The sequence below is a fragment of the Ambystoma mexicanum genome, chromosome 2q, assembly GCF_040938575.1.
Source record: "Ambystoma mexicanum isolate Mex_15411 chromosome 2q, UKY_AmexF1_1, whole genome shotgun sequence".
Taxonomy (NCBI): Eukaryota; Metazoa; Chordata; class Amphibia; order Caudata; family Ambystomatidae; genus Ambystoma; species Ambystoma mexicanum.
This window is the reverse complement of record NC_090924.1, coordinates 453,110,735-453,133,287: the sequence shown is the minus strand read 5'-3', so window position 1 is coordinate 453,133,287 and position 22,553 is coordinate 453,110,735.

Sequence of the window (22,553 nt, the reverse complement as noted above, 5' to 3'; positions counted from 1 at the left end):
AATAAGCCACAGGGAAGTTATCTTACCGCTGCCGCACCAGTCCTTGCTGCTAAGTATATAATTTCTAATTAAACTTAGCAGCAGGGGTCAGCACCACAGTTGAAGTGAAGAAGCACAACAATTTAGCCACAGGGAAGTTTACTCCTATTTCCGTCATGTTCTAAGAGTTAACTTTCCTGTGGGTTACTGTTGTGCTTCTTCACTTCACCGCTGCAGCGCCGACACCTGCTGCTAAGTATATAGAAGTGCTAGATAAGTGCTATATAAATATAATATACATTTAAAAAATACTGCATGCATATTCCATTGCACACAGCACATTGGGTCAACTGCTACATTTTCTGGATACAGTGGAGTTTTTTGTTAAATGGCGACTACACCTTTTGCAGTGATTGTTTTAAAAATGATGTATACAGTTTCTATTTGATCATGTATTGATAATGCCAGGCTACAAATCACTAGGCAGGACAGTCTTCCTTTAAAGGAAGAAAAGCAAAGGGAACTGAGGAAATTGCAGAAAAAGCACTACTGGACAAGCTTATTTCTGATTCTGGTCATCTATTAGCCTTGCAAATGCTTAATACACATACACGAGCCAGAAACTGCTGGCTTTGCCAATGCTTTAACAGGACTTCACTGAAGGACATGCACAGTGCTTATATGTATTGATTGGCTGAAGGCAGACCTGGTTAAGACATTTGTACGACACCTGTAGCGTTTATAGCTCAAATTAAGTCATTTACTCGTAGAAGACTGCTTTAAAAAACAAACCTGGCATGTACTTCGAGTGCAAAGTTTGATACTAAGGCTTGATTAACTGGATCTCAAAGAGTTCCCATGAGAAGGGGTTTTGGGCAGGAAATGGCTGGGAATGGCCATAGGGATTCACATGGCAATGGGAGGTTAATAGGCGGCCTATTAACCAAACAACACCGACAAGATGTGTGTCCCTCATATGTCATTTCTTCCTATCTGTACTCTAATGCAATAGGTTTGGCTTATCATAACCTAAACTAAAAAGGACAGTTCCCTTTTTAGCCGAGGAGGCTAAGGTGAAGCTGGAGGGGACATCTTTACATAGGCATATAAGGGATGTAGCTACATTATGACAGCACCTAGGGATATAAAGATTTCACTAGCATGTGAACCAGTACCACACACAAGATGGCAAAGCATGAGCTTGTGACGCTGTAACAGGGTATATGGCAGTAGAACCTGTGCTTACTTATGTAACCATGGGCTGCACTTCAACATTTGATGGAAATATCCAACCATACAAGAGCCATATAATATCTGTACCTCTTTGAGTAATGGCTATGGCTGGATATTTGACAGTGTGCTGGTGTAAAATGCCAGTACAAAGGCAACATCTGACATAGTAGGCTGTAGAGGCATACAAGTGTACATACTGTATTCTTTTTCTACTGGATATGTATGATTCTGTCTTCTTGTGTGTGCTTTTGTTCATTTGTTGTTATTTTTCCTGTAGTTTTAATTTTCCTTCTTTCTCAGTACATTGACGGGCCAACTCTAGGGTTAACCAGATGATTGAGTCCTTTTGCCAGTACTGCCATTGTCACAAGTTTCTCCCCTTCTCACCTGTTTTCCCTACTTGCGAGCTTCTTGGAAGTGGCTTCCTTCTTTTGTAATGTCCGAGACTTGTATAGGCCTGGGAAGCGTTCAGTATCCAGGACGTGGAACCAGGAGGGACATAGAGTCCAGGCTCGGAAGGAACCGAAGCATCGTAGGACCGAGCACAAGATTAATCCAGGAATGAACCACGGAAGGAGGAAAGGAAGGGAATGAACGGGTACCAGGAATAGGAAGGCGGAAAAACAAAGGAATCAAAAAAGAGCACGGAGCGGACTCCGACAACACACGTCTAACAACTCCAAGCAGTAGCGTTGATACGCGTGGCGCCGCGGGGGCGTGGCTGTTTTCAAGGAAGTCTAACGTAACGTGCAAGGGCTGGTGTGCAGTGTTTCAAGACCGTCGGCCATGTTGGAAGGATCACGGAGTTCATACCACGGTGCTTCATGGACCATGAAGTCCAAAATGGACGAATTCAGCGGTTCATGGCAGTATGCCTCCTCCTAAACCCTGCACCTCCGGGTTTGCCTGGGTGGATTCGATGATATCTTTGTATTAAACAGGCCATTCATGTTTGAGACAGGTTCCCAGGTGCGCTCACTGGGAGGATATCCTTTCCATTCAACCAGATACTGGAGTTGACCACGTCTGTATCTGGAATCGCATATCCTGGAGACCTCGAATTCAAGTTGATTATTGATGATAACTGGAGTGGGTCGTGGAGCAGTTTGGGTGGATTGTACAAACGGTTTTAACAAGGAAGTGTGGAAGACTGGATTAATGATTTCCTTTAAGGAGAAGGACCCATAATACGTGGGGGCCAGTTTATTTGGTCGCAGATGTCGAGGAAGAAGTTTCGAAGACAGGCAAACCTTATCTCCCACTGCGTAAGAAGGGCTTGGTCTCCTTTTGGTGTCTGCATATCGTTTGACATCTTTTCTGGCCTTTTCCAGTCGTTCCTTGGCGTCTTTGTGTACGTTGACCAGTGTTTCAATCCAGGAAGCTGTCATGAACCATCGGAAGCATCCCTTTTGGACTTGCTGGTCCCTGACACATAGGGGCTTGCGCTCAGCAGTACTCCCAACATGGCTGTCAAACACGGAACGTTGTTTACCAGCTTCCGCGTCGGACGCAGCACGTTCTATAAAGAAGACACGCCGCTGCGGCCCCGCGCGTCTCAACGCTACCGCTTGCAGTGGCTAGACGTGTGCTGCCGTAGTTCGCTCTCGCTCCCTTCTTTGATTCCTGGTTCCTGCGCCCTAATTTTCCCTCCTCATTCATTCCATTCCTCTTTATTACCTCTTGCATCCGGATCTCCGTGTACCCGTCTCCGAGTACACTCTTCATCGTTTTCCAGGACTTCCTGGACATTCTGAACGTTCCAGGAGTTGGGACGCTGAATGCACGCTGGAACCGGAGGACGTTCCCACAGGGTTATACAAGACCCGAACTGTGCGCAAGAAGACTCCTTCAAAGAACTCCAATAAAGAACACAGACAGGTGAGAAGGGGGGAAACCAGTGACAGAATCGACTGCAGGAACTGGGGTAGGATGTGGAAGAACAGATGGTAGAACTGAAGGATGAAATCCCTGACTACAAAAGAATGGACTGGTCTTGATAGTTGAATGATCCGAATTGTTGTAAGCAAATTCAGCTACAGAAATCAAAAGTGACCAATCATCCTGGACTTTGGTGGTGAAACACCTAAAGTACTGCTCTAGGGTCTGGTTGACTCGTTCAGTTGCTCCATTGGTTTGTGGATGATATCCTGAGGACAACGCGCGCTGGATTCCCAATATTTGACATAGTTGTTTCCAAAACTGGGATATGTATTGGGGTCCTCTGTCCGAGATGATTTTGGAAGGTAGTCCATGAAGCCTAAATATATGTTCCAGGAAGATCCCAGCCAATTCAGATGAGGATGGTAGCTTGAACAAGGGTGTAAAGTAAGCTAGATGTTTAAATAAATCGATGGTAACCATTATGGTCGTGTATGCTCTAGATGAGGGTAATTCCACGATAATATCTGTGGCGATGATTTCCCAAGGTCGTGTTGGCATTGCTGGTTGGTGTAAGAGGCCTGCTGGTCTTCTGTTATCATGTATATTCTGGTTGCAAACTGCACAGGATTGGATATAGGTTCTTATGTCGTCTTTCATCCTTGGCCACCAGAACTGCCTCTGTATAAGATGGAAGGTGGTGGTGATGCCTCGATGTCCTGAATGAAAGGTATCATGGCATAGATTTGTAATCTTATTTCTTAGTTCTTGTGTGTGTATTGCCAGCCGTGTTTCTTTGAAGAGATATCCGTCCTTCATCAGGAGGTTCCTTAGATTGTTCCCCTTGTATTCCTTCCAGAGTTTGGAAGAAGGCGTCTTTGCACGAATGTCCTCCAGGAGAGAAATGGCTTGAGCTACAAAGACAGTGTTAGGAAACATCTTGGGAAAGGTCCGTGCTTCAAGGGCCTCATAATCAGGACGTCTGGACAAGGCATCAGCTATGATGTTATGTGTTCCAGGAAAGTGGTGAATTTGAAATTGATATTGGGCAAAAAAGAAGGCCCAACGGGACTGATGGCTGTTTCTGCACTCCAGGGATTGTAGCACTTGTAAATTTGGATGGTCCGTACGAACCTTAACTGGGTGTTTGACACCCAAAAGAAGATGCCGCCAGTCGGCGAAGGCTTGTCGGATGTCTAACGGCTCCTTCTCCAGGACGGAATAATGAGTCTCACTGGGAGTCAAGGTGCGGGATAAATATGCAATAGGATGCTCCATCTTGTCCTCAAGTTCTTGTTTTAAGACTGCTCCAATGGCATAGTCGGATGCGTCTGTCTCTACCAAGAAGGGTCGATCTATATCAGGTTGAGCTAGGATTGGAGCTCGAGTGAATTCCTGTTTCAGTTGTTGAAAGGCCGTCTCTTGAGCCGAGGACCATTGAAATGGAGTGTCCTTCTTTAAGAGTGTTACAATAGGATGTACTATGTCAGAAAACGCAGGTATGAATTTTCTGTAGAAATTAGCAAGTCCAAGGAAGGATTGGATCTGTTTCACATTCACAGTAGTGGGAGCGGGCCAGGACAGGATGGAATCAACCTTGGAAGGATCCATTCCGATACCTTTGGAACTAACTACGAATCCAAGATAATGAACGGTTGATACATGGAAAAGGCATTTTTCAGGTTTGGCCAGGAGCTTGTGTTCACGTAGGCGTTGTAAAACTGCTTTTACATGTTCTTGATCGGCCTGAGGTTCCTTGGAATATATTAGTATATCGTCCAGATATACAATGACAAAAAGGAACAGCATGTCAGAAAAAACCTGATCCATGAAGCGTTGAAATACTGCGGGGGCATTGGCGAGATCAAAGGGCATTACCAGATACTCAAAGTGGCCAAAGGGAGTTCTGAAGGCTGTTTTCCACTCATCGCCTTCCCTTATGCGAATGAGATGCTAAGCATCCCTGAGATCAAGTTTAGTGAAAATGACAGCACCCCTCACTGCCTCCAGAATGTCCGAAATACGTGTTAATGGATAGAGGTCCTTGAGTGTGCATTGGTTGAGGCTACGGTAATCCAGACAAGGTCGAAGTTCCTTGGTGTCTTTTTTAGGAACGAAGAAGGAAGCACCGGCTGGGGATTTGGAAGGTTCGAATAGTACCGTTTGTCAAATTGGTGTCCAGATATGCTCGGAGAGCTTTCTTTTCTGGTTCAGACAAAATGAACATTCTTCCAAAGGGAATCACTGCAGGTGGGTCTGTATCAATGGCACAATCCTCGGGTCTGTGAGGTGGGAGAGCTTGAACAATGGCTGTTGAAAACACATCTGAGTATGTTTGGTATGCCTGAGGAATTTGAATAATGTTGGAGACAGTTACGGATGGTTGCTTGAGCTCCCGGAAGTTTGCTGAAGGACTTGGCAATGTGGCGAGAGATACACAATGGGACATGCAATGTTCTGAACCGAGAAACAAGGACCCAGCTGCCCAATTGATGTAGGTATTGTGTTTATGTAGCCAGAGCATGCCTAAAACCATGGGGTAGTGATCAGATTTAATGATGTCAAATCTAAGTATTTCCTAATGGTTGTTTATTGAAAGTAGTAAGTCCTTGGTTTGGTGAGTTATGGGCCCAGAAGACAAGGGTCTGCCATCAATGGCTTCAACAGGTTGTACTATCTCTTTGGTTTCTCGAGGAATGTGATGGTTGACAACCCAGTCATGGTCTATGAAAATGCCCATGGCACCGCAGTCCACTAAGACCATGATGGGGTAGGATTCTTCTTTGGAAGGGGACACGAATGTCTGTAGAATCACGAGAGTGTTCTGTCCTGGAGATTTCAAGGAAGGAAGAGATGAGGAGCAGACATCTTTCTCCCAAAGCTGTGCTCCGCTTAGGATCGGGAACTGGCGTTTCCCGAACGCCAAGGTGGCACTATAGGACATTCTCTTACAAGGTGTTTTAGCAGAGGCACAATACATGCACAGTCCTGTATTAATCCGATGGATCCTTTTTTGGGGAGCGATTGGTCCTCGGAAGGCGCCTAGTTTCATGGGTTCTGGATATGAGGCTTGCGAAACAGGGCTTTCTTTTGGGCAGGCATAACCTGTGGCTGTCTTTGGGGATGTTGACTTAGACTTCCTTTTCTCTGCCTTTCTTTCCTGGATCCGGAAATCAATCTGTAGGGAGAGGTCCATGAGAGCTTGGAAGGAACTTGGGCGAGCTACTCTAGCTAATTCATCCTTTATCTCTTCATTTAAACCTCTTCGAAAGAGGGTGAAGTTGGCTTCTTGGGACCAATCGGCTTCTTTTACTAGCTGTTTAAAGCGAGTAACATAAGTGGGCATATCCTGAGTCTCTTGTTGGAATTCAAGCAGTCTTTCTTGTGCACTGTAAACGAGTTCTGGCCGATCAAACATGGCCTTAAGGGCTTCCACAAACCCATCGTAATCATCCAGGAGAGCATCACCCGCATTTACTAAGGGAGTTGCCCAGGTTAAGGCATTGCCCGTGAGATGAGATATCATGAATCCAACCTTTGCTCGTGGGGTGGAAAAATAGTACGGTTTGAAGGTGAAATGTACTAAACAAGAATCAAGGAAGGCACGTCGGGTTTTTGATGATCCGTCGTATTTGTCCACTACTCTCCCTAACAGGACACTTTCCTTGGCTGCAGAGTCACGAGATAAGACTAACTGCTTTAATGCCGCATTCTCAGCCTTGAGGTTTTGGACTTCAGTGGTTAATTCTTGCATACCTCTCATGAGGTCCTGAACTGCGGCTTCCATATCTGCCCTTGTATCAGGTTTGAGGCGTCTCAATCTGTCATAAGCTTCTCCCCTTCTCACCTGTTTCTCCTTACTTGCGACCTTCTTGGAAGTGGCTTCCTTCTTTCGTACTGTCCAACTTGTATAGGCCTCGGCGCGGGTCTTCGGATTCCAGCGTGAGTTCTTGGTTGCCCTTCGCTAGAAAGCGTTCAGTATCCAGGATGTGGAACCAGGAGGGAGATAGAGTCCAGGCTCGAAAGGAACCGAAGCGTTGTAGGACCAAGCACAAGATTAATCCAGGAATGAACAACGGAAGGAGGAAAGGAAGGGAATGAACGGGTACCAGGAATAGGAAGGCGGAAAAACAAAGGAATCAAAAAAGAACATGGAGCGGACTCCGACAACACACGTCTAACTACTCCAAACAGTAGCGTTGAGACACGCGGCGCCGCAGGGGCTTGGCTGTTTTCTAGGAAGTCGAACGTAACGCGCAAGGGCTGGTGTGCAGTGTTTCGAGACCGTTGGCCATGTTGGAAGGATCACGGAGTTCATACCGCGGTGCATCATGGACCATGAAGTCCAAAATGCACGAATTCGGCGGTTCATGACAGCCATAGCACCTGGCTAGTTCACTTGGGGAGTACAAGTGGACGCTTTGTAAACATTCTGCATAGCTATTCTTTCTCTATTTCGCTAAAAAGTATCCTCAGTAACCACTTGGGTAATTTATGATTACATCAAAATGTAAGGAGTGATGGACTAGAGAAGCAACTCATTAAGAAGCCATAGACCAGAGGGGCGGTGGACCATATGAACCAAGGACCAGAGGAGAGTGATCAACCAGGTTGTTCAAGACCAGAAGGGTGACTGACCATAGGAGAGTGAATCACAAGGGAGTCAAGGACCAGAGAGGCAACAGAAAAGAGGAGCAACTGACAAAGGCTTTGCTGCCAAGTGGGGGGCCCATGTCATGTGTGACGCAATGAGCCATTCCTGGATTTTCACTTTGCATGGCGGTGCTTGTAGGCCCATACTTATAATGGAAAGAACAAAAATACCAGTCCTAGCATTTAACAGGAAAGGCCTGGGCTGTCACAGTATCACGAAGGACATGGGGCTACCTGGCAGGTATGCAGGGGAACCAAGGACCGGAAGAGAGTGACAAATCGAGGACCAGTTGGACGGTGGACCAAAGAAGCCAAGGATCCAAAAGGCCAATGATGTGCTTTTATAAGTCACACACACAAGAAATAAAAATAGACAGTAATTGTTAGAAAAATAAAATGCAATTTTAATAAATGCTTTTTGTTCTAAGATATTATGTTTGTGTTCTCTCTATGTATATTTGCATTATTGTTATTTTTCTTACTTTTGAGACCTATCCAAAGTGTTTTAGAGGTGTGTTTGTTTTTTCAGCTTATTTGTTTTGGAGTCAGCTTCTTTTGGGCTTGTTTTGAAGGGGCATTCAGCTATTTCTTCCTTCTGACGTGCAATACTGACTCCGGCGTTAACCACGCCTGTGTGTATGTGTGAATTGGGGCGAGAAAATATATGTTGGGGTGCTACATGTTGGGGTGCTGTTTGGGACATATGGTGACATTTGGGGTTCAATACCACTTTCAAAAACAAAATGAGGTGTCTTCCTGAAGAAAGGAAGCTGATCGTCACGCAGTGTCCAGTGTTTCCATGACTACCTCGGATGAGAGCGGCCCGTCGACCCCTGCATACTGCTCCGCAGGAAAAAAGCCACAGGGCACATGATTATCACATACATCTCTGTACCTCCCACAACAGTGGGGCTTGTACCAGATATGCCGTGTTTTTTCTCATATACCCACTTTCTAACCCTCAAGGGGTCCACAAGAGTATGGCCCAACGTGTGGGGTGTGTGATGAGCTAGGAACGTCCCTAACAGCACAGCACTCCAGCTCTTATACTTACATTTTCAAAGCCTGATCACGGTCTGACCCAGATGTCATAGCTATCTCTGAGGCAGAAAACCCAAGTAGACGCAAGGGAGGCTGGGGTGTATATCTGCATCAGGGATTAAAGGAAAATAAAAAGTTCTTTTGTGGTTATCTGTCTGGGAATACCTTCATTATGTAACCTGATGAGTCAGGGGGATGGGCCATAACGATATATGTTTTTCTTTCAAGTGCTTCTTCTTGGGGCTTCTTAGAGGTAAGCAGCGGTCAGTCTTGTTGCTCAGCTGAAAGAAAGGTGATACAGCATTCATCCCTGCAGATGGCAGAGGGACAGCACCACGTGTTCTCTCACTAGTGCCCCTGGGGGACTTGGCACCCTGGGGGCATATTGCAGCCACATTTTGAAATGTGCCTGCCCAGGCCCATGTCCCTGCAGCTGCCCCCACCCCTGATTGGTGGATAGTTTTTGTTCTTAACTGACCCAGGAGTAGATGTCGCCACTCAGTGAAGGCTTGGCGGATGGCTAAAAGTTCTTTTTCCAGGACGGAGTAGTGTGTCTCACTGGGAGTCAGGGTTCATGAAAGGTAAGCAATGGGGTGTTCTAGTTTATCCCCAAATTCTTGCTTCAACACCGCTCCAATGGCGTAGTTAGAGGCATCCGTTTCCACAAGGAATGGTCGATCAATTTCAGGTTGGGCCAGAATGGGGGCTTGAGTAAATCTTGTCTTCAAGAGTTGGAATGCCTTATCTTGCGGAATAGACCAGACACAGGGGGTGTCTTTCTTCAGGAGAGCAACAATTGGTTCAACAATCTCAGAGAAGGTGGGTATAAACTTCCGGTAGAAATTGGCAAGCCCCAGGAAGGATTGAACTTGTTTCACGGACGTGGGAGCAGGCCAGGATAATATAGCCTTTACCTTTGAAGGGTCCATGCCAATTCCCTCTGGAGTAAGGATAAATCCTAGGTAATGAACAGAAGCAACGTGAAACAGACATTTCTCGGGTTTGGCCAAGAGTTTATGTTCACGGAGTCGTTGTAGTACTGCCTTTACATGCTCTTCATGCTTTAGAAGGTCCTTGGAGTAGATAAAAATGTTGTCCAGGTAGACGATGACGAAGAGGAATAGCATGTCAGAGAACACCCTGTCCATACAACGTTGAAAGACTGCTGGGGCATTAGCTAATCCAAAGGGCATGACCAGATATTCAAAGTGACCAAAGGGTGTTCTGAATGCTGTTTTCCATTTGTCTCCTTCCCGGATATGAATCAAATGATAGGCACCCCGGAGGTCCAGTTTCGTGAAAATCACAGCGCATCTGACCGCTTCCAGGATATCTAAGATTAAGGGTAAAGGGTACCGGTCCTTGAGGGTGCATTGATTTAATCCACGATAATCGAGGCAGGGTCCGAGTTCCTTAGTGTCTTTCTTAGGAACAAAGAACAATGAAGCTCCGGCTGGAGATTTTGAAGGTTTTATGGTGCCATTCTCAAGGTTGGTATCCAAGTATTCTCGGAGGGCCTTTTTCTCAGGTTCGGAAAGGATGAACATCCTGCCAAAGGGAATCACTGCTGAGGGGTCCATGTCTATGGTGCAGTCTTCAGGCCTGTGAGGGGGTAAGGCCTGGACTATGGCAGTTGAGCACACATCAACAAATCCCTGATAGGCCTTAGGAACATGCACAATATTGGAAACCATGAGAGGTGCTTGATGGTCTATTGGTGGTTCTTTGGAAGGGGTCAAGGAGGGATCCAGGATTAGACAGTGAGACATACAAAACTCTGAGCCGAGGAATAGTGATCCTGCTGACCAATTGATATACGGATTGTGTTTCTGTAACCAGGGCATGCCCAGCACCATGGGGTAATGAGCTGACTTAATAATGTGGAATTGAATCTCCTCTTGGTGGTGGTTAATTGAAAGCTGGATCTCTTTGGTCTGCAGGCTTATGGGCCCCGAAGTGAGGGGTCTTCCATCGATCGCTTCCACCGGCTGCATGATGCTTCGTGTTTCGTATGGGATGTGGTGACTAAAAACCCAATCTTGATCAATGAATATTCCCATAGCCCCGCAGTCTACCAAGGCCAAAACAGGATAGGTCTTATTCCCGGAGGTTGATAGGAAGGCCTGTAGTATCACTAGATTGTTTTGTCCAGGAGAGTTCAAGGATGGAATTGATGTGGAGCAAACATCTCTCTCCCGAAGCCCTGCTCCATCTAGGATCCGGAGTTGGCGTTTCCTGAACGCCGAGGAGGGGCCAGAGGGCATTCTCTAACCAAGTGTTTGTCTGAGCGACAATACATGCACAACCCCGTATTAATCCTTCTCGTCCTTTCTTGCGGGGATAAGGGTCCACGGAAGACTCCAACCTGCATGGGTTCTGGTTCAGTGACTGATCCTTGGTTTGTGTCATATTTGGAGGTACTCTCAAAGGGTTTCCTCTAGATTTTTTCTTCTCTGCCTTCCTTTCCTGGATGCGAAAGTCTATTTGCATGGCAAGGTCCATAAGAGCAGAGCCTGGAATGAGTTTGATCGGGCCACTCTGGCTAACTCATCTTTAATCTCCTCATTTAGTCCTCTCCTGAAAAGGGTAAAACTTGCCTCCGGAGACCAATCAGCTTCCTTGACCAATTGCTTGAATCGGGTTACATACGTGAGCACATCCTGGGATCCCTGATGAAAGTCTAAGAGGGGTTCCTGGGCACTAAAGATCTGCTCTGTGCGACCAAACATGGTCTTTAGGGCCCGTATGAAACCATCGTAGTCATCTAGGAGAGCGTCGCCGGAGTTAACTAGGGGTGTAGCCCAGGTTAAAACATTTCCGGAAAGGTTAGAGATTATGAAACCCACCTTAGCCCTGCGAGTGGAAAAGTAATAGGGCTTAAATGTAAAATGAACCAAACATGAGTCCAGGAATCCACAAAGGGTTTTTGCCGACCCATCGTATTTGTCAACAATGCCGCCCAGTAATACACTTTCTTTTGCGGCTGAATCACGGGATAGAACTAATTGCTTGAGAGCAGCGTTTTCCGCCTTTAAATTCTGCACCTCGGTGGTTAATTCTTGCATACCTCGCATCAGGTCCTGGACGATCGCTTCCATGTCGACTTCGAGTGTGGTCAGTAGGCGTCTCAAACTGTCACGGAGTTCCCCCCTCCTCACCTGAGACCGATCCTTGCTGGACTCTGTGGGCGGTGTCTTCTTGCGGACAGACCTGGACTTGAATAAGGCTGAGCGAGTCTCTTCCGACTCCAGCGTGCGTTTAAGATTCTGGGATGCAGCAATCCGGGGAACCGGGAAACGAAGAAGACGTGCTGATGGCGCACGAGTCCAGGAAGCAAGAGGAAAGGGAAAGGGGGAAGGAATGGAAGTAGAAAAGCTAGGAACCAGGAAAGCAACACAGCGAACTATGGAGCACACGTCTGATCTCTACTTGTCAATCGCATTGAGACGCGCGGAGCCACGGGGGTGCGGTCTATTAGTAGAATATGTTACGTTCAACGTATAGACCGCAGAAGGCGTGTCACGCTGGACGGCCATGTTGGGAGTGTCAGGGAATGCAAGGCCCGTTGCGATAAGGACCAGGAAGACCAAAAGGGGCGCGTCCTGCGGGTCATGACAGCAAGACCTATGGACTCTTCACATGGTCTCTGTGCTTTCTGCTTTCTCCTTTTCTCTCATTAACAGTGGCACCCGATGGGAGGCCCTCCTGGCCCCCTTCCATTCCTCTAAGGTCATCGTTAATGTTTACCTGAATGGCACTGTCTTGGCCCAAGGCCCTCAGGCCATCCTTCTCTTTGATAGAGGCCTCCTGCACCTCATCAATTTCCTTCTTCTCCTGCTATCCCCTCTCTTCCCCCCATGGCTTCCTTGCCTCCCCCTACTGTCTCCTCCTTGGCTACATTGTCCTCTCCTCCTTCCTCTTCTGCCCCCCCTCGTACTTCTTCCCCACCTCCGCAGGGCGTACCTCTGATTTGTACCCCTCCCCGGAAGTCTTAAAGGACGGCAACCTTCTCCATATTGCCACCCTCGACTCTCGCTCTGCTGTCGAACACTCCTCTGACATCTGCCATCTCCTGGAAGAATTTGACTTTAATGTTCTCAGTTACCGAGACATGGTTCACGGCCAGCTCTGTCACAAGCTTTGACACTCTCCTCCCTGATGGCTACAAGATCTTCTCCGTGCCCAGATCCAACTGTTCCGGAGGGGGTATAGCCCTGGTCTTTCCTGTGCAGGCCTACTCCTCTCTCTCTCCTGGGCATTCCTTCACTATGGCTACCATCCATCAGCCACCTGGTCAGATATCCTCCTTCCTCTCTGAGTGGGCAGACCTCGTCTCTTCCCTCCTGGTCTCCATCACTCAACTCCTCCTTCTTGGAGAGTTTAAAATCCACCTGGATCCTACTTGTCCCTCCTCTGGACTCTTTCGCAACCTCTGTGACTCTCTCTCACTCTCTATTCTCCCCTCTGGCCTGACTACCTCTGCAGGGCACACTTTGGATGCTCTGATCTCTTCAGACCTTCCTCTTTTTATCCCTCTCACCACCCCTCTCTCCTGGAGTGATCACTTTCTCCTTTCCTTCCAGCTCACCCTCTCTACCCTTCAGGTCAAGCCACCTCCAGCACTGCCACTTATCATCTCGGTTATCCGACCCATGAAGCGTGTATCAGTTGAGGCTTTTGCCACCACTTTCTCACCCCTTCCTCCCTCTTTGGGTGACTCACATCTTGACACAGCCCTCTCTATGCTCCACTCTGCTATATCTGATACTCTTGATGTTCTTGTCCCTGTCATGAGGATCGGCTTGAAGCCCAAAGCCAAATGCAACTTCTGGTACGTCTCTGACCTTGTCACCCTCAAACCAAGTGCGGGGTGGATGAGAGGAAATGGTGTCCTTCCTCTGACAAAATGGCCTGCCGCCTGCTCCAAAGGCAATACCGGCTCCCTGTTTGCACTAAGAAGAGAGCTCACATCCAAGCCCGTGTCTCTGCGGCATCTAATAACTGGGCTGAACTCTTTAAAATCCTGCTGCAGTCTCTACCGCTCCTGTCCCCTCCCAGGCCCTCTGCACAACTCTGGCTTCTCATTTCATCTCTAAAACTCAGGACATCCTGTCCTCTCTTTCTTCCTCTCCCACTCCTCCCTCTACTCCCTCTGGCCCTTCTTCGGCCACCTCTCCTCCCTCCTTCTCTGCCTTTCCCCTTTTCTCCCCAGATGAGGTTTCTACATAAGTCTGATCTATGAAAGTCTCATCAAAACAGGTTCCTCCCTGTTCCTCCAAAACCATCAAGGACCACATTGACACCCTGGCTCCTGCTCTAGCTGACTTCTGCAACTACTCCTTTGCCACTGGAGTCTTCCCTTTCCCCCTGAAGCACTCCTTTGTGCATCCTCTTCTTAAGAAATACTCTGCTGGCCCGTCCTGCACAGCTAACTATCGCCCAATGTCCATCACTCCTTTCTTGGAAAAACTCCTGGAAAAGCTGGCCATCTCCCAGCTTAATCTTCACACTGAATCTTTTGGTTGTCACCATGACCATCCGTCTGGCTTCAGAGCCACCAGAAGCATGGAAACTGCTCTCCTCATTATCTGTGAAGACCTGCTCTCTAATCTTGACTCCAACACCCCTGTGTCCTCATCTTACTTGATCTCTCTTCTGCCTTTGACACAGTCAACCATGCCATCCTTCTCAACCATCTCTGTGCTAACCTGGGTATCACCGACCAGACCCTGGCATGGCTGACTTCTTTCCCCTCCGATCGACCCTCCCAGGTCCAACTTGGGTCCTTCCTCTCTTCTATCTCTATCTCTACCTGTGGTGTTCCCCAGGGGTCTAACCTCTCTCCCTAGCTGTTCAACCAATACCTGGCACTTCTTGCCTACTGCATTGCCGCTCTCTGCCCTAACTGTCAGTGCTATGTGGATGACACTCAGCTCATTTTCAGGTTCCCTTTAGCCACCTCTTCTCCTTCTCTCATCTCTGTCTGTCTGCTATCCAGGAGTCGTGTGCCGCCAATGATCTCTGCCTAAATGCCAGTAAGACTGAGCTTCTCCTCATCGGCACACCCGCTCCCTCCTTTCCTGTCACTCTGTGGCCGGCCTCTCTTGTCCCTCTTTCTGCTCCAACCTTTGCAGCTAAAACCCTTGGGGTCATCGTCGACTCCTCACTCTCCTTCTCTCCTCACATCTCTGATGTCTCTAAGAAGTCACACTACCAGCTGCACCTCCTCAGAGGTATTCTTCCTTTGCTCTCCTTTCCCCAGAAGCTCACTGTCTCCAGAGTTCTGGTTCTTTCTAGGCTGGACTACTGCAATGGCTGGCCTCTTTTTAAATCTGCCTGCCTCTACTCTCTGCCCTCTGCAACTCATCCAAAATAGGACTGCAAGACTTGACCTTGGCCTCAAGCCCAGGGATCGTATCTCTACAGGACTGAAATCTCTGCACTGGCTCCCAGTGGCTGCGAGGATTAAGTTCAAGACCCTTTGCATTGTCCACAATGCCTTCTGGGGCCTTGTGTCACAGGTTTCCCCCCTTCTCACCTGTCTTTGTTGTTTGTGGGAGTTCTTCAATGGAGTTTTCTTTCATAGAGTTCGGGTCTTGTATAACCCTGAGTGCAGGTCCTCGGGTTCCAGCGTGCGTTCAGCGTTCCGAGTCCTGGGAACGTTCAGATGTCCGGGAAGTCCGAGAAAATCCGGGAAAACAGTAAAGAGTGCACACGGAAGATGAGTGCACGTAGATCCAGGATGCAAGGAGGACAAAAGGAGGGGGAATGAAGGAGGAGGAAATTAGGGGAACCGGGAACCAGGATTCAAAGGAGAAACACAAGCGAACTACGGCAGCACACGTCTAGCCACAGCAAGCGGTAGCGTTGAGATGCGCAGGGCCGCGAGGGCGTGTCTGCTTTATAGAACATAATGCGTACGGCACGGAAACTGGTAAACAGTATTCCGCGTTCAGGGGCCATGTTGGGAGTACTGTTGAGTGCAAGCCCTTATGGGTCAGGGACCAGGAATTCCAGAAAGGACGCGTCCGATGGTTCATGACAGCATGCCTCCTCCGAAGGCCTGTTCCTCCGGGTTTGCCTGGGTGTATAAGGTGGTACCTGTGAAGTAACCTGAGGGCGTTTAGGTTTGAGACCGGTTCCCAGGTGCGTTCACTGGGTGGATAGTCTTTCTACTCCACCAGATACTGTAGCTGACCACGTCTGTACCTGGAGTCACATATTCTGGACACTTCGTATTCTAGCTGGTCGTTGACAACCACAGGGGTAGATCTTGGAGCAGACCGGGAGGTCTGGACGTATGGTTTCATTAGAGATGTGTGAAGTACTGGGTGGATCCTCTTCCAGGAGTCTGGTAATTTGAGTCGGAAGGCCACTGGGTTAATGATTTCCTTTATGGAAAAAGGGCCATAGTACCGAGGAGCCAACTTATTAGGTCGTAGGTGTTGAGGCAGTAGTTTCGAGGATAGCCATACCTTATCACCCACTGCATAGGAAGGTCCTGGTCTTCTTTTGGAGTCCGCATAGTGCTTGGTGTTAGCTCGGGCCCTTTCAAGGTGTTCTTTGGCTTCCTTGTGTACATTGATGAGGGTTTCAATCCAGGAGTCGACTGTAGGAACCGGTGTAGGCTGTGGGAGAAGGGATGGTAGAACCGAAGGGTGGAATCCTTGGCTGCAGAAGAAGGGGATGGTCTTGACAGCCGAGTGATCCGAATTGTTGTAGGCGAATTCAGCCACAGGTATTAAAAGAGACCAATCGTCCTGAATCTTGGTAGTGAAACAACGAAGATACTGCTCCAGGGTTTGGTTCACACGTTCAGTAGCTCCGTTGGTCTGTGGATGATAACCTCAGCCACAGGTATTAAAAGAGACCAATCGTCCTAAACCTTGGTAGTGAAACAACAAAGATACTGCTCCAGGGTTTGGTTCACACGTTCAGTAGCTCCATTGGTCTGTGGATGATAACATGAGGAGAGGGCACGTTGGATTCCTAGTATACGGCATAAGTGTTTCCAGAATTGAGATACGTATTGAGGACCTCTGTCTGATATGATCTTGGAAGGGAGTCTATGAAGTCGGAATATGTGTTCCAGAAAGATTCCAGCGAGTTCTGAGGAAGATGGTAATTTATACAAGGGTGTAAAATGAGCCATGTGAGTGAATAAATCAATGGTAACCATGATAGTTGTGTATCCCCTGGAAGGTGGTAGTTCAACAATAAAGTCTGTAGCAATAAATTCCCAGGGCCTCGTTGGTAGCGTTGGTTGGAGAGAAGACCCGCCGGCCTCTTGTTATCATGCTTGTTTTGATTGCAGACTGCACAGGCTTGGATGTATTGCTGGACGTCAACTTTCATTTTTGGCCACCAAAATTGTTTTTGTATTAAACGTAGAGTGTTGGTAATGCCACAATGTCCTGAATGAAGGGTATCATGACAGAGGCTTGTACCCTTTGTCGCAGTCTCTGTGTGGGAATGACCAGGCCATTGTCCTTGAACAAATACCCGTCCTTGGTTTTAAGATTCCATCTATTCTTCCCAGTAAATTCCTTCCAGATCTCAGCGGACTGGGTTTGAATCCGAATGTCTTCCAGGAGAGTGATTGCTTGAGCTACGAAATTTGTATGGGGAAACATCTTTGGGAAGGATCGATCTTCCAGAGTTTCGTAGTCGGGACGTCGGGATAAGGCGTCAGCAAATATGTTGTGTGTTCCAGGTACATGATGGATCTGGAACTGGTACTGGGCAAAGAAGAAGGCCCTATGGGCTTGACAACTATTCCTACATTCCATGGATTGTAGGACTTGGAGATTCCGATGATCCGTACGGACCTGAACAGGATGTTTAGCTCCCAGGAGTAGATGACGCCACTCTGTGAAGGCTTGACGGATGGCCAACAATTCCTTTTCCAGAACAGAATAATGGGTCTCACTAGGAGTTAGGGTTCGCGAGAGATAAGCGATGGGGTGTTCCAACTTGTCCTCGAATTCCTGCTTTAAGACTGCTCCAATGCTGTAGTTAGAGACATCAGTCTCCACTAGGAAAGGTTGATCAATGTCAGGTTGAGCCAAGATGGGGGCTTGTGTAAATTCCGACTTCAAACGTTGGAATGCTTCGTCTTGGGCTGCGGTCCAGAGGAAGGGAGTATCCTTCTTCAACAATGTAATGATCGGTTGTACTATCTCTGAAAAGGAAGGTATACATTTCCGGTAGAAGTTGGGAAGCCCCAGGAAGGATTGAATCTGTTTCACAGTAGTTGGACCAGGCCAGGATAGTATGGAATTTACTTTTGAGTGGTCCATTCCAATTCCTTCTGGACTAAGGACAAAACCGAGATAGTTTGTTTGTTTGTTTGTTTGTTTATTTATTTGTATAGCGCACCTGACCCAGAGGTATATGGGCGCTTGAGCATCAAGTTACAGGCATAGGTAGGAACATTTGTACAATTGTGCAATGTAAGTATAGTTACAACATCGGTTATGACAGCAGTTATAGTAGACTGAGTGACATACATACATACGGTGCTAGTTAATTGTTAAGTAACCAGGTGATGATCTTAGTTCTGAAAGGTTGAAATGTAGGGGTAGATTTGATGTCCGATGGGATAGTGTTCCATAATTGTGAAGCTAGAACTGGGAAACTGGATCCGCCGGCTCTTTTGAGGGAGTATTTGGGCACTGTCAGTTGTAGTGTATTAGAGGATCTGGTGGTTCTAATATTCTGTCTTAAGATGAATTTATCGGTTAAATAAGGTGGGGCCAGGTGGTTAAGAGCTTTGTAGGTGAGGCAGATAGTTTTTAGGTCTATTTTTTGTTGGATGGAGAGCCATTTGCATGTGATTCTTGTGGCTGAGATGTGTTCTCTTCTGGGAATATTAAGGGCGGCGCGGAGGGCATTATTTTGTAGAACTTGTAGTTTGTTAACAACCGTTTTATTGGCACCTACATACAGGCTGTTGCAATAATCCAGTTTGGATTGTATAAGTGCTCTGGCTAGAGTAAGGCAGTTGTTGGGGGATATCAGAGGTCTGCAGGCTCTGATTAGTTTCCCAGTGTAAGCAGTAGCTGAGGCGGTCATATTAATTTGTTTGGCGAGGTTGGTGTTAGTGTCGAGATAGAAACCAAGAGTTTTTACACTTTTGGCAGTGGGAATGGTGTTGCCGTCAATGATGAAGCTAGAGTAGCTCGGGCTGAGATTCCGGATAGTGTTGGGTGAGCCGACAAGGAGCAGTTCGGTCTTGTCATCGTTCAGGCAGAGGCCATGTGTGGCCATCCATGCCTGAACGATGGAGAAGACTTCACCGATCCTGTTGGCATCCGTGTTGTGGTTGCCTGATAAAGTGAGGAGTATCTGGGTGTCATCTGCGTAGTTAGTGTAGGTGACACCCAGATGGTCCAGTTTATCGAATAGGGGCTTTGTGAATATATTATACAAGGTGGGTGAAACACACGATCCTTGTGGGACACCGCAGGTAATGGGAATAGGGTCGGCTGCTGCAATGGGTGAGAAGACTCGCATGGTCCTATTGTCCAGGAAGGATTGGATCCATGTGACCGCCGAGTGGGAGAAGTGTGCTGCCGATGATAGGTGGTTGCACAGGATTTTGTGGTCAACCAGGTCAAAGGCAGCGGAAAGGTCGAGGAGAAGCAGGATAGCAGCTCTCCCTTTATCTTTGATTTCGTCTATCTGGCTCTTGAGATCAACAAGGGCCGTTTCCGTTCCATGTTGGGGACGAAAGCCAGATTGGCGAGTACCTAGTAATCGGTTAGTTTCAAGGTAATCCTGAATTTGTAAATAGGCCACTCTGTCAAGGATCTTTGGTAAAAATGGGACAGTGGTAATGGGTCTATAATTTGTGGGTATGTCTGTGTCGAGGGTCTGTTTTTTTAGCAAGGGTAGGACCCAGGATTGTTTCAGATTACTTGGGACCATATTGTTAGAAAAAGACAAGTTTATTAATTTGGTGATGAAGGGGGAGAGATCCCTGGCAGCATCCTTGATTATCTGTGCGGGGCAGCTATCCCCCTTGCAATTCGAGGGTTTCAAGGATGCTATAATTTTTTGTACTTCAAGTGTGGTCACCTTTTTGAAGGTGAAGCCTGAGCTAGAGGCGGTGAGTGGGGGATGGGTGGGTCTGGAGGAGGGGTCGTGAGTGAGCTGTTGCCGTTTGTTTTCAATTTTAGTTTGGAGCCCTGAGATTTTGTTGGCAAGGGCGTTCTGGATCCCTGTGCACCAAGGTTTATCCTTTGTGCAGGTATCTTCAGGAGGAGTGGGGTTTTCTAATTCCTTTAAGATGTTAAAGAGCTCTTTTGTGCTGGAGCCTGCCTGTGAAATCCTGGAATTAAGAGATTCTTTCTTAGCACGCGTGATCTCATTTTTGTAGTGGGTGGAGAAGTTGGTGAGGTTAGTTCTATTGTCTGCTGAAGGCACCGATTTCCATAGTGATTCCAGTTTGCTTTTTTGTAGTCGGAGAAGTTTGAGCTCTGGGGTGTACCATGTATTCAGGTGCGCTTTAGGTTTCCCTTTACGCATTTTTAGTGGGGCAATGGTGTCGATAGCTTTAGCCATGGAGTCATTATAGGTGTTGACCATCGAGTTTAAGTCAGTTGTATTTGGTAGGGCGTTCAGAATGGGGGTCACCAGAGGCATTAAGGCTTCAGCTGTAATGTTACTCTTTTTCCTAGTTTGGCAGGCCGGAGCAATAATAGGCTTTTTGTGCACTAGGTTGTTTATATTAATGTCAAGGGGGAGGAAGTGGTGATCCGTCCAGATGAGTTGTACAGGGTCCTTTAGGGTAATGTTGCAATTGAGGGCGGTAACCCAGTCAAGGATTCTGCCTTTCGAGTGGGTGGGTTTAGAGCAGAGTTGAAGGAGGCCATGCTCCTCTAATGCCGTGGCCAGGGCAGTGGCGGGGGAGTCATGAGGGTCATTAAACCCAAGATTGAAGTCTTCCAGTATAATTATTTGAGCTGAAGGTTTGGAGCTTTCGGCTACTAGGGAGGTGATGTCTTCCTCAAAAGAGCCCGGTGGGCCCGGGGGTCTGTAGATTATGTGCATAGTGATCGTACTCTTTGGGGAGGTTTGTAGTTTAACTGTGAGGTGTTCACATGATTTGAGTGGAGGAGAGGAGCCTAGTCTGATATCGAGTGAGGACTTGAAGATGAGGGCTACACCACCTCCTCGAGCGTTAGGTCTGTCTACTCTGAGGATAGTATAGTTGTCAGGGATGGCTAGGGTAAGGGATGGTCCCGCAGCCTCATGTAGCCAAGTTTCTGTCATAGCAAGGAAGTCTAGGTTGTTAGTCAGAATGATGTCGGCGACTTCTGTAGAATGGGCGACCAGGGATCTAACATTTAGAAGAGCTCCTTTTAGTGTATGGAGGGTCGAGATGATGGGGGTTATAGTGTACTTGTTGGTTTTGTTGGGTGGTTTAGGTGGGCGTTTGCTCGTTTTGTGGTGGATTCTGGCACCAAGTCTATTGTTGCGATCGGTAGGGATAAGGGTGGTTGTTTGAGAGACAGTAAGGTCAGTCATCGTGGAGGGGCTGTGATGATGGGTGGGGCAGGGTGCTCTAGTGTCTGTTGGGTTCTGCTTGGATCTATCTGCACTCGTGTTGTTTAGGACATCGTAAAATTGTGCATGGTCATAGGTAGGATAGGCAGATTGTGGGACCGGGAGGAAGGCTGGAGTAGTGGGCAGGAATGGTGTGGGGCAAACGATAGGGTAGTGTCTTGGGCAGGCGGGTCTAGTTAGTCCATTTTTATGGGTTAAGTAGCTGTTACCGTTGCAGAGTATATTGCTTTGCATGACACAGAAGGGGAACATGATCACGGTAAGGCAAAGTAGCATAATGTGTGTGCTAGGGGCAATGCGCCGTGCAGAGGATAGGCAGATGAGGGACATCGGTGCGGCCATAAGGCACAACACAATAGTATGGTTAAAATACGACCATAGGGCACAACACAATAGCGTGGTCACTGTGCGATCATAAGGCACAACACAGTAATGTGGTCTAAATACGACTATAAGGCACAACACAGTAGCATGGTCTAAATGCGACCATAGGGCACAACACAGTAGTGTGGTCTAAATACGACCATAGGGCGCAACACAGTAGTGTGGTCACTATGCGACCATAGGGCACAACACAATAGCGTGGTCTAAATGCGACCATAGGGCACAACACAGTAGCGTGGTCTAAATGCGACCATAGGGCACAACACAGTAGCGTGGTCTAAATATGACCATAGGGCACAACACAGTAGTGTGGTCTAAATATGACCATAGGGCACAACACAGTAGTGTGGTCACTATGCGACCATAGGGCACAACACAATAGCGTGGTCTAAATGCGACCATAGGGCACAACACAGTAGTGTGGTCTAAATACGACCATAGGGCGCAACACAGTAGTGTGGTCACGATGCGACCATAGGGCACAACACAATAGTGTGGTCTAAATGCGACCATAGGGCACAACACAGTAGTGTGGTCTAAATACGACCATAGGGCGCAACACAGTAGTGTGGTCACGATGCGACCATAGGGCACAACACAATAGCGTGGTCTAAATGCGACCATAGGGCACAACACAGTAGTGTGGTCTAAATACGACCATAAGGCACAACACAGTAGTGTGGTCTAAATACGACCATAGGGCGCAACACAGTAGTGTGGTCACGATGCGACCATAGGGCACAACACAATAGCGTGGTCTAAATGCGACCATAGGGCACAACACAGTAGTGTGGTCTAAATACGAACATAAGGCA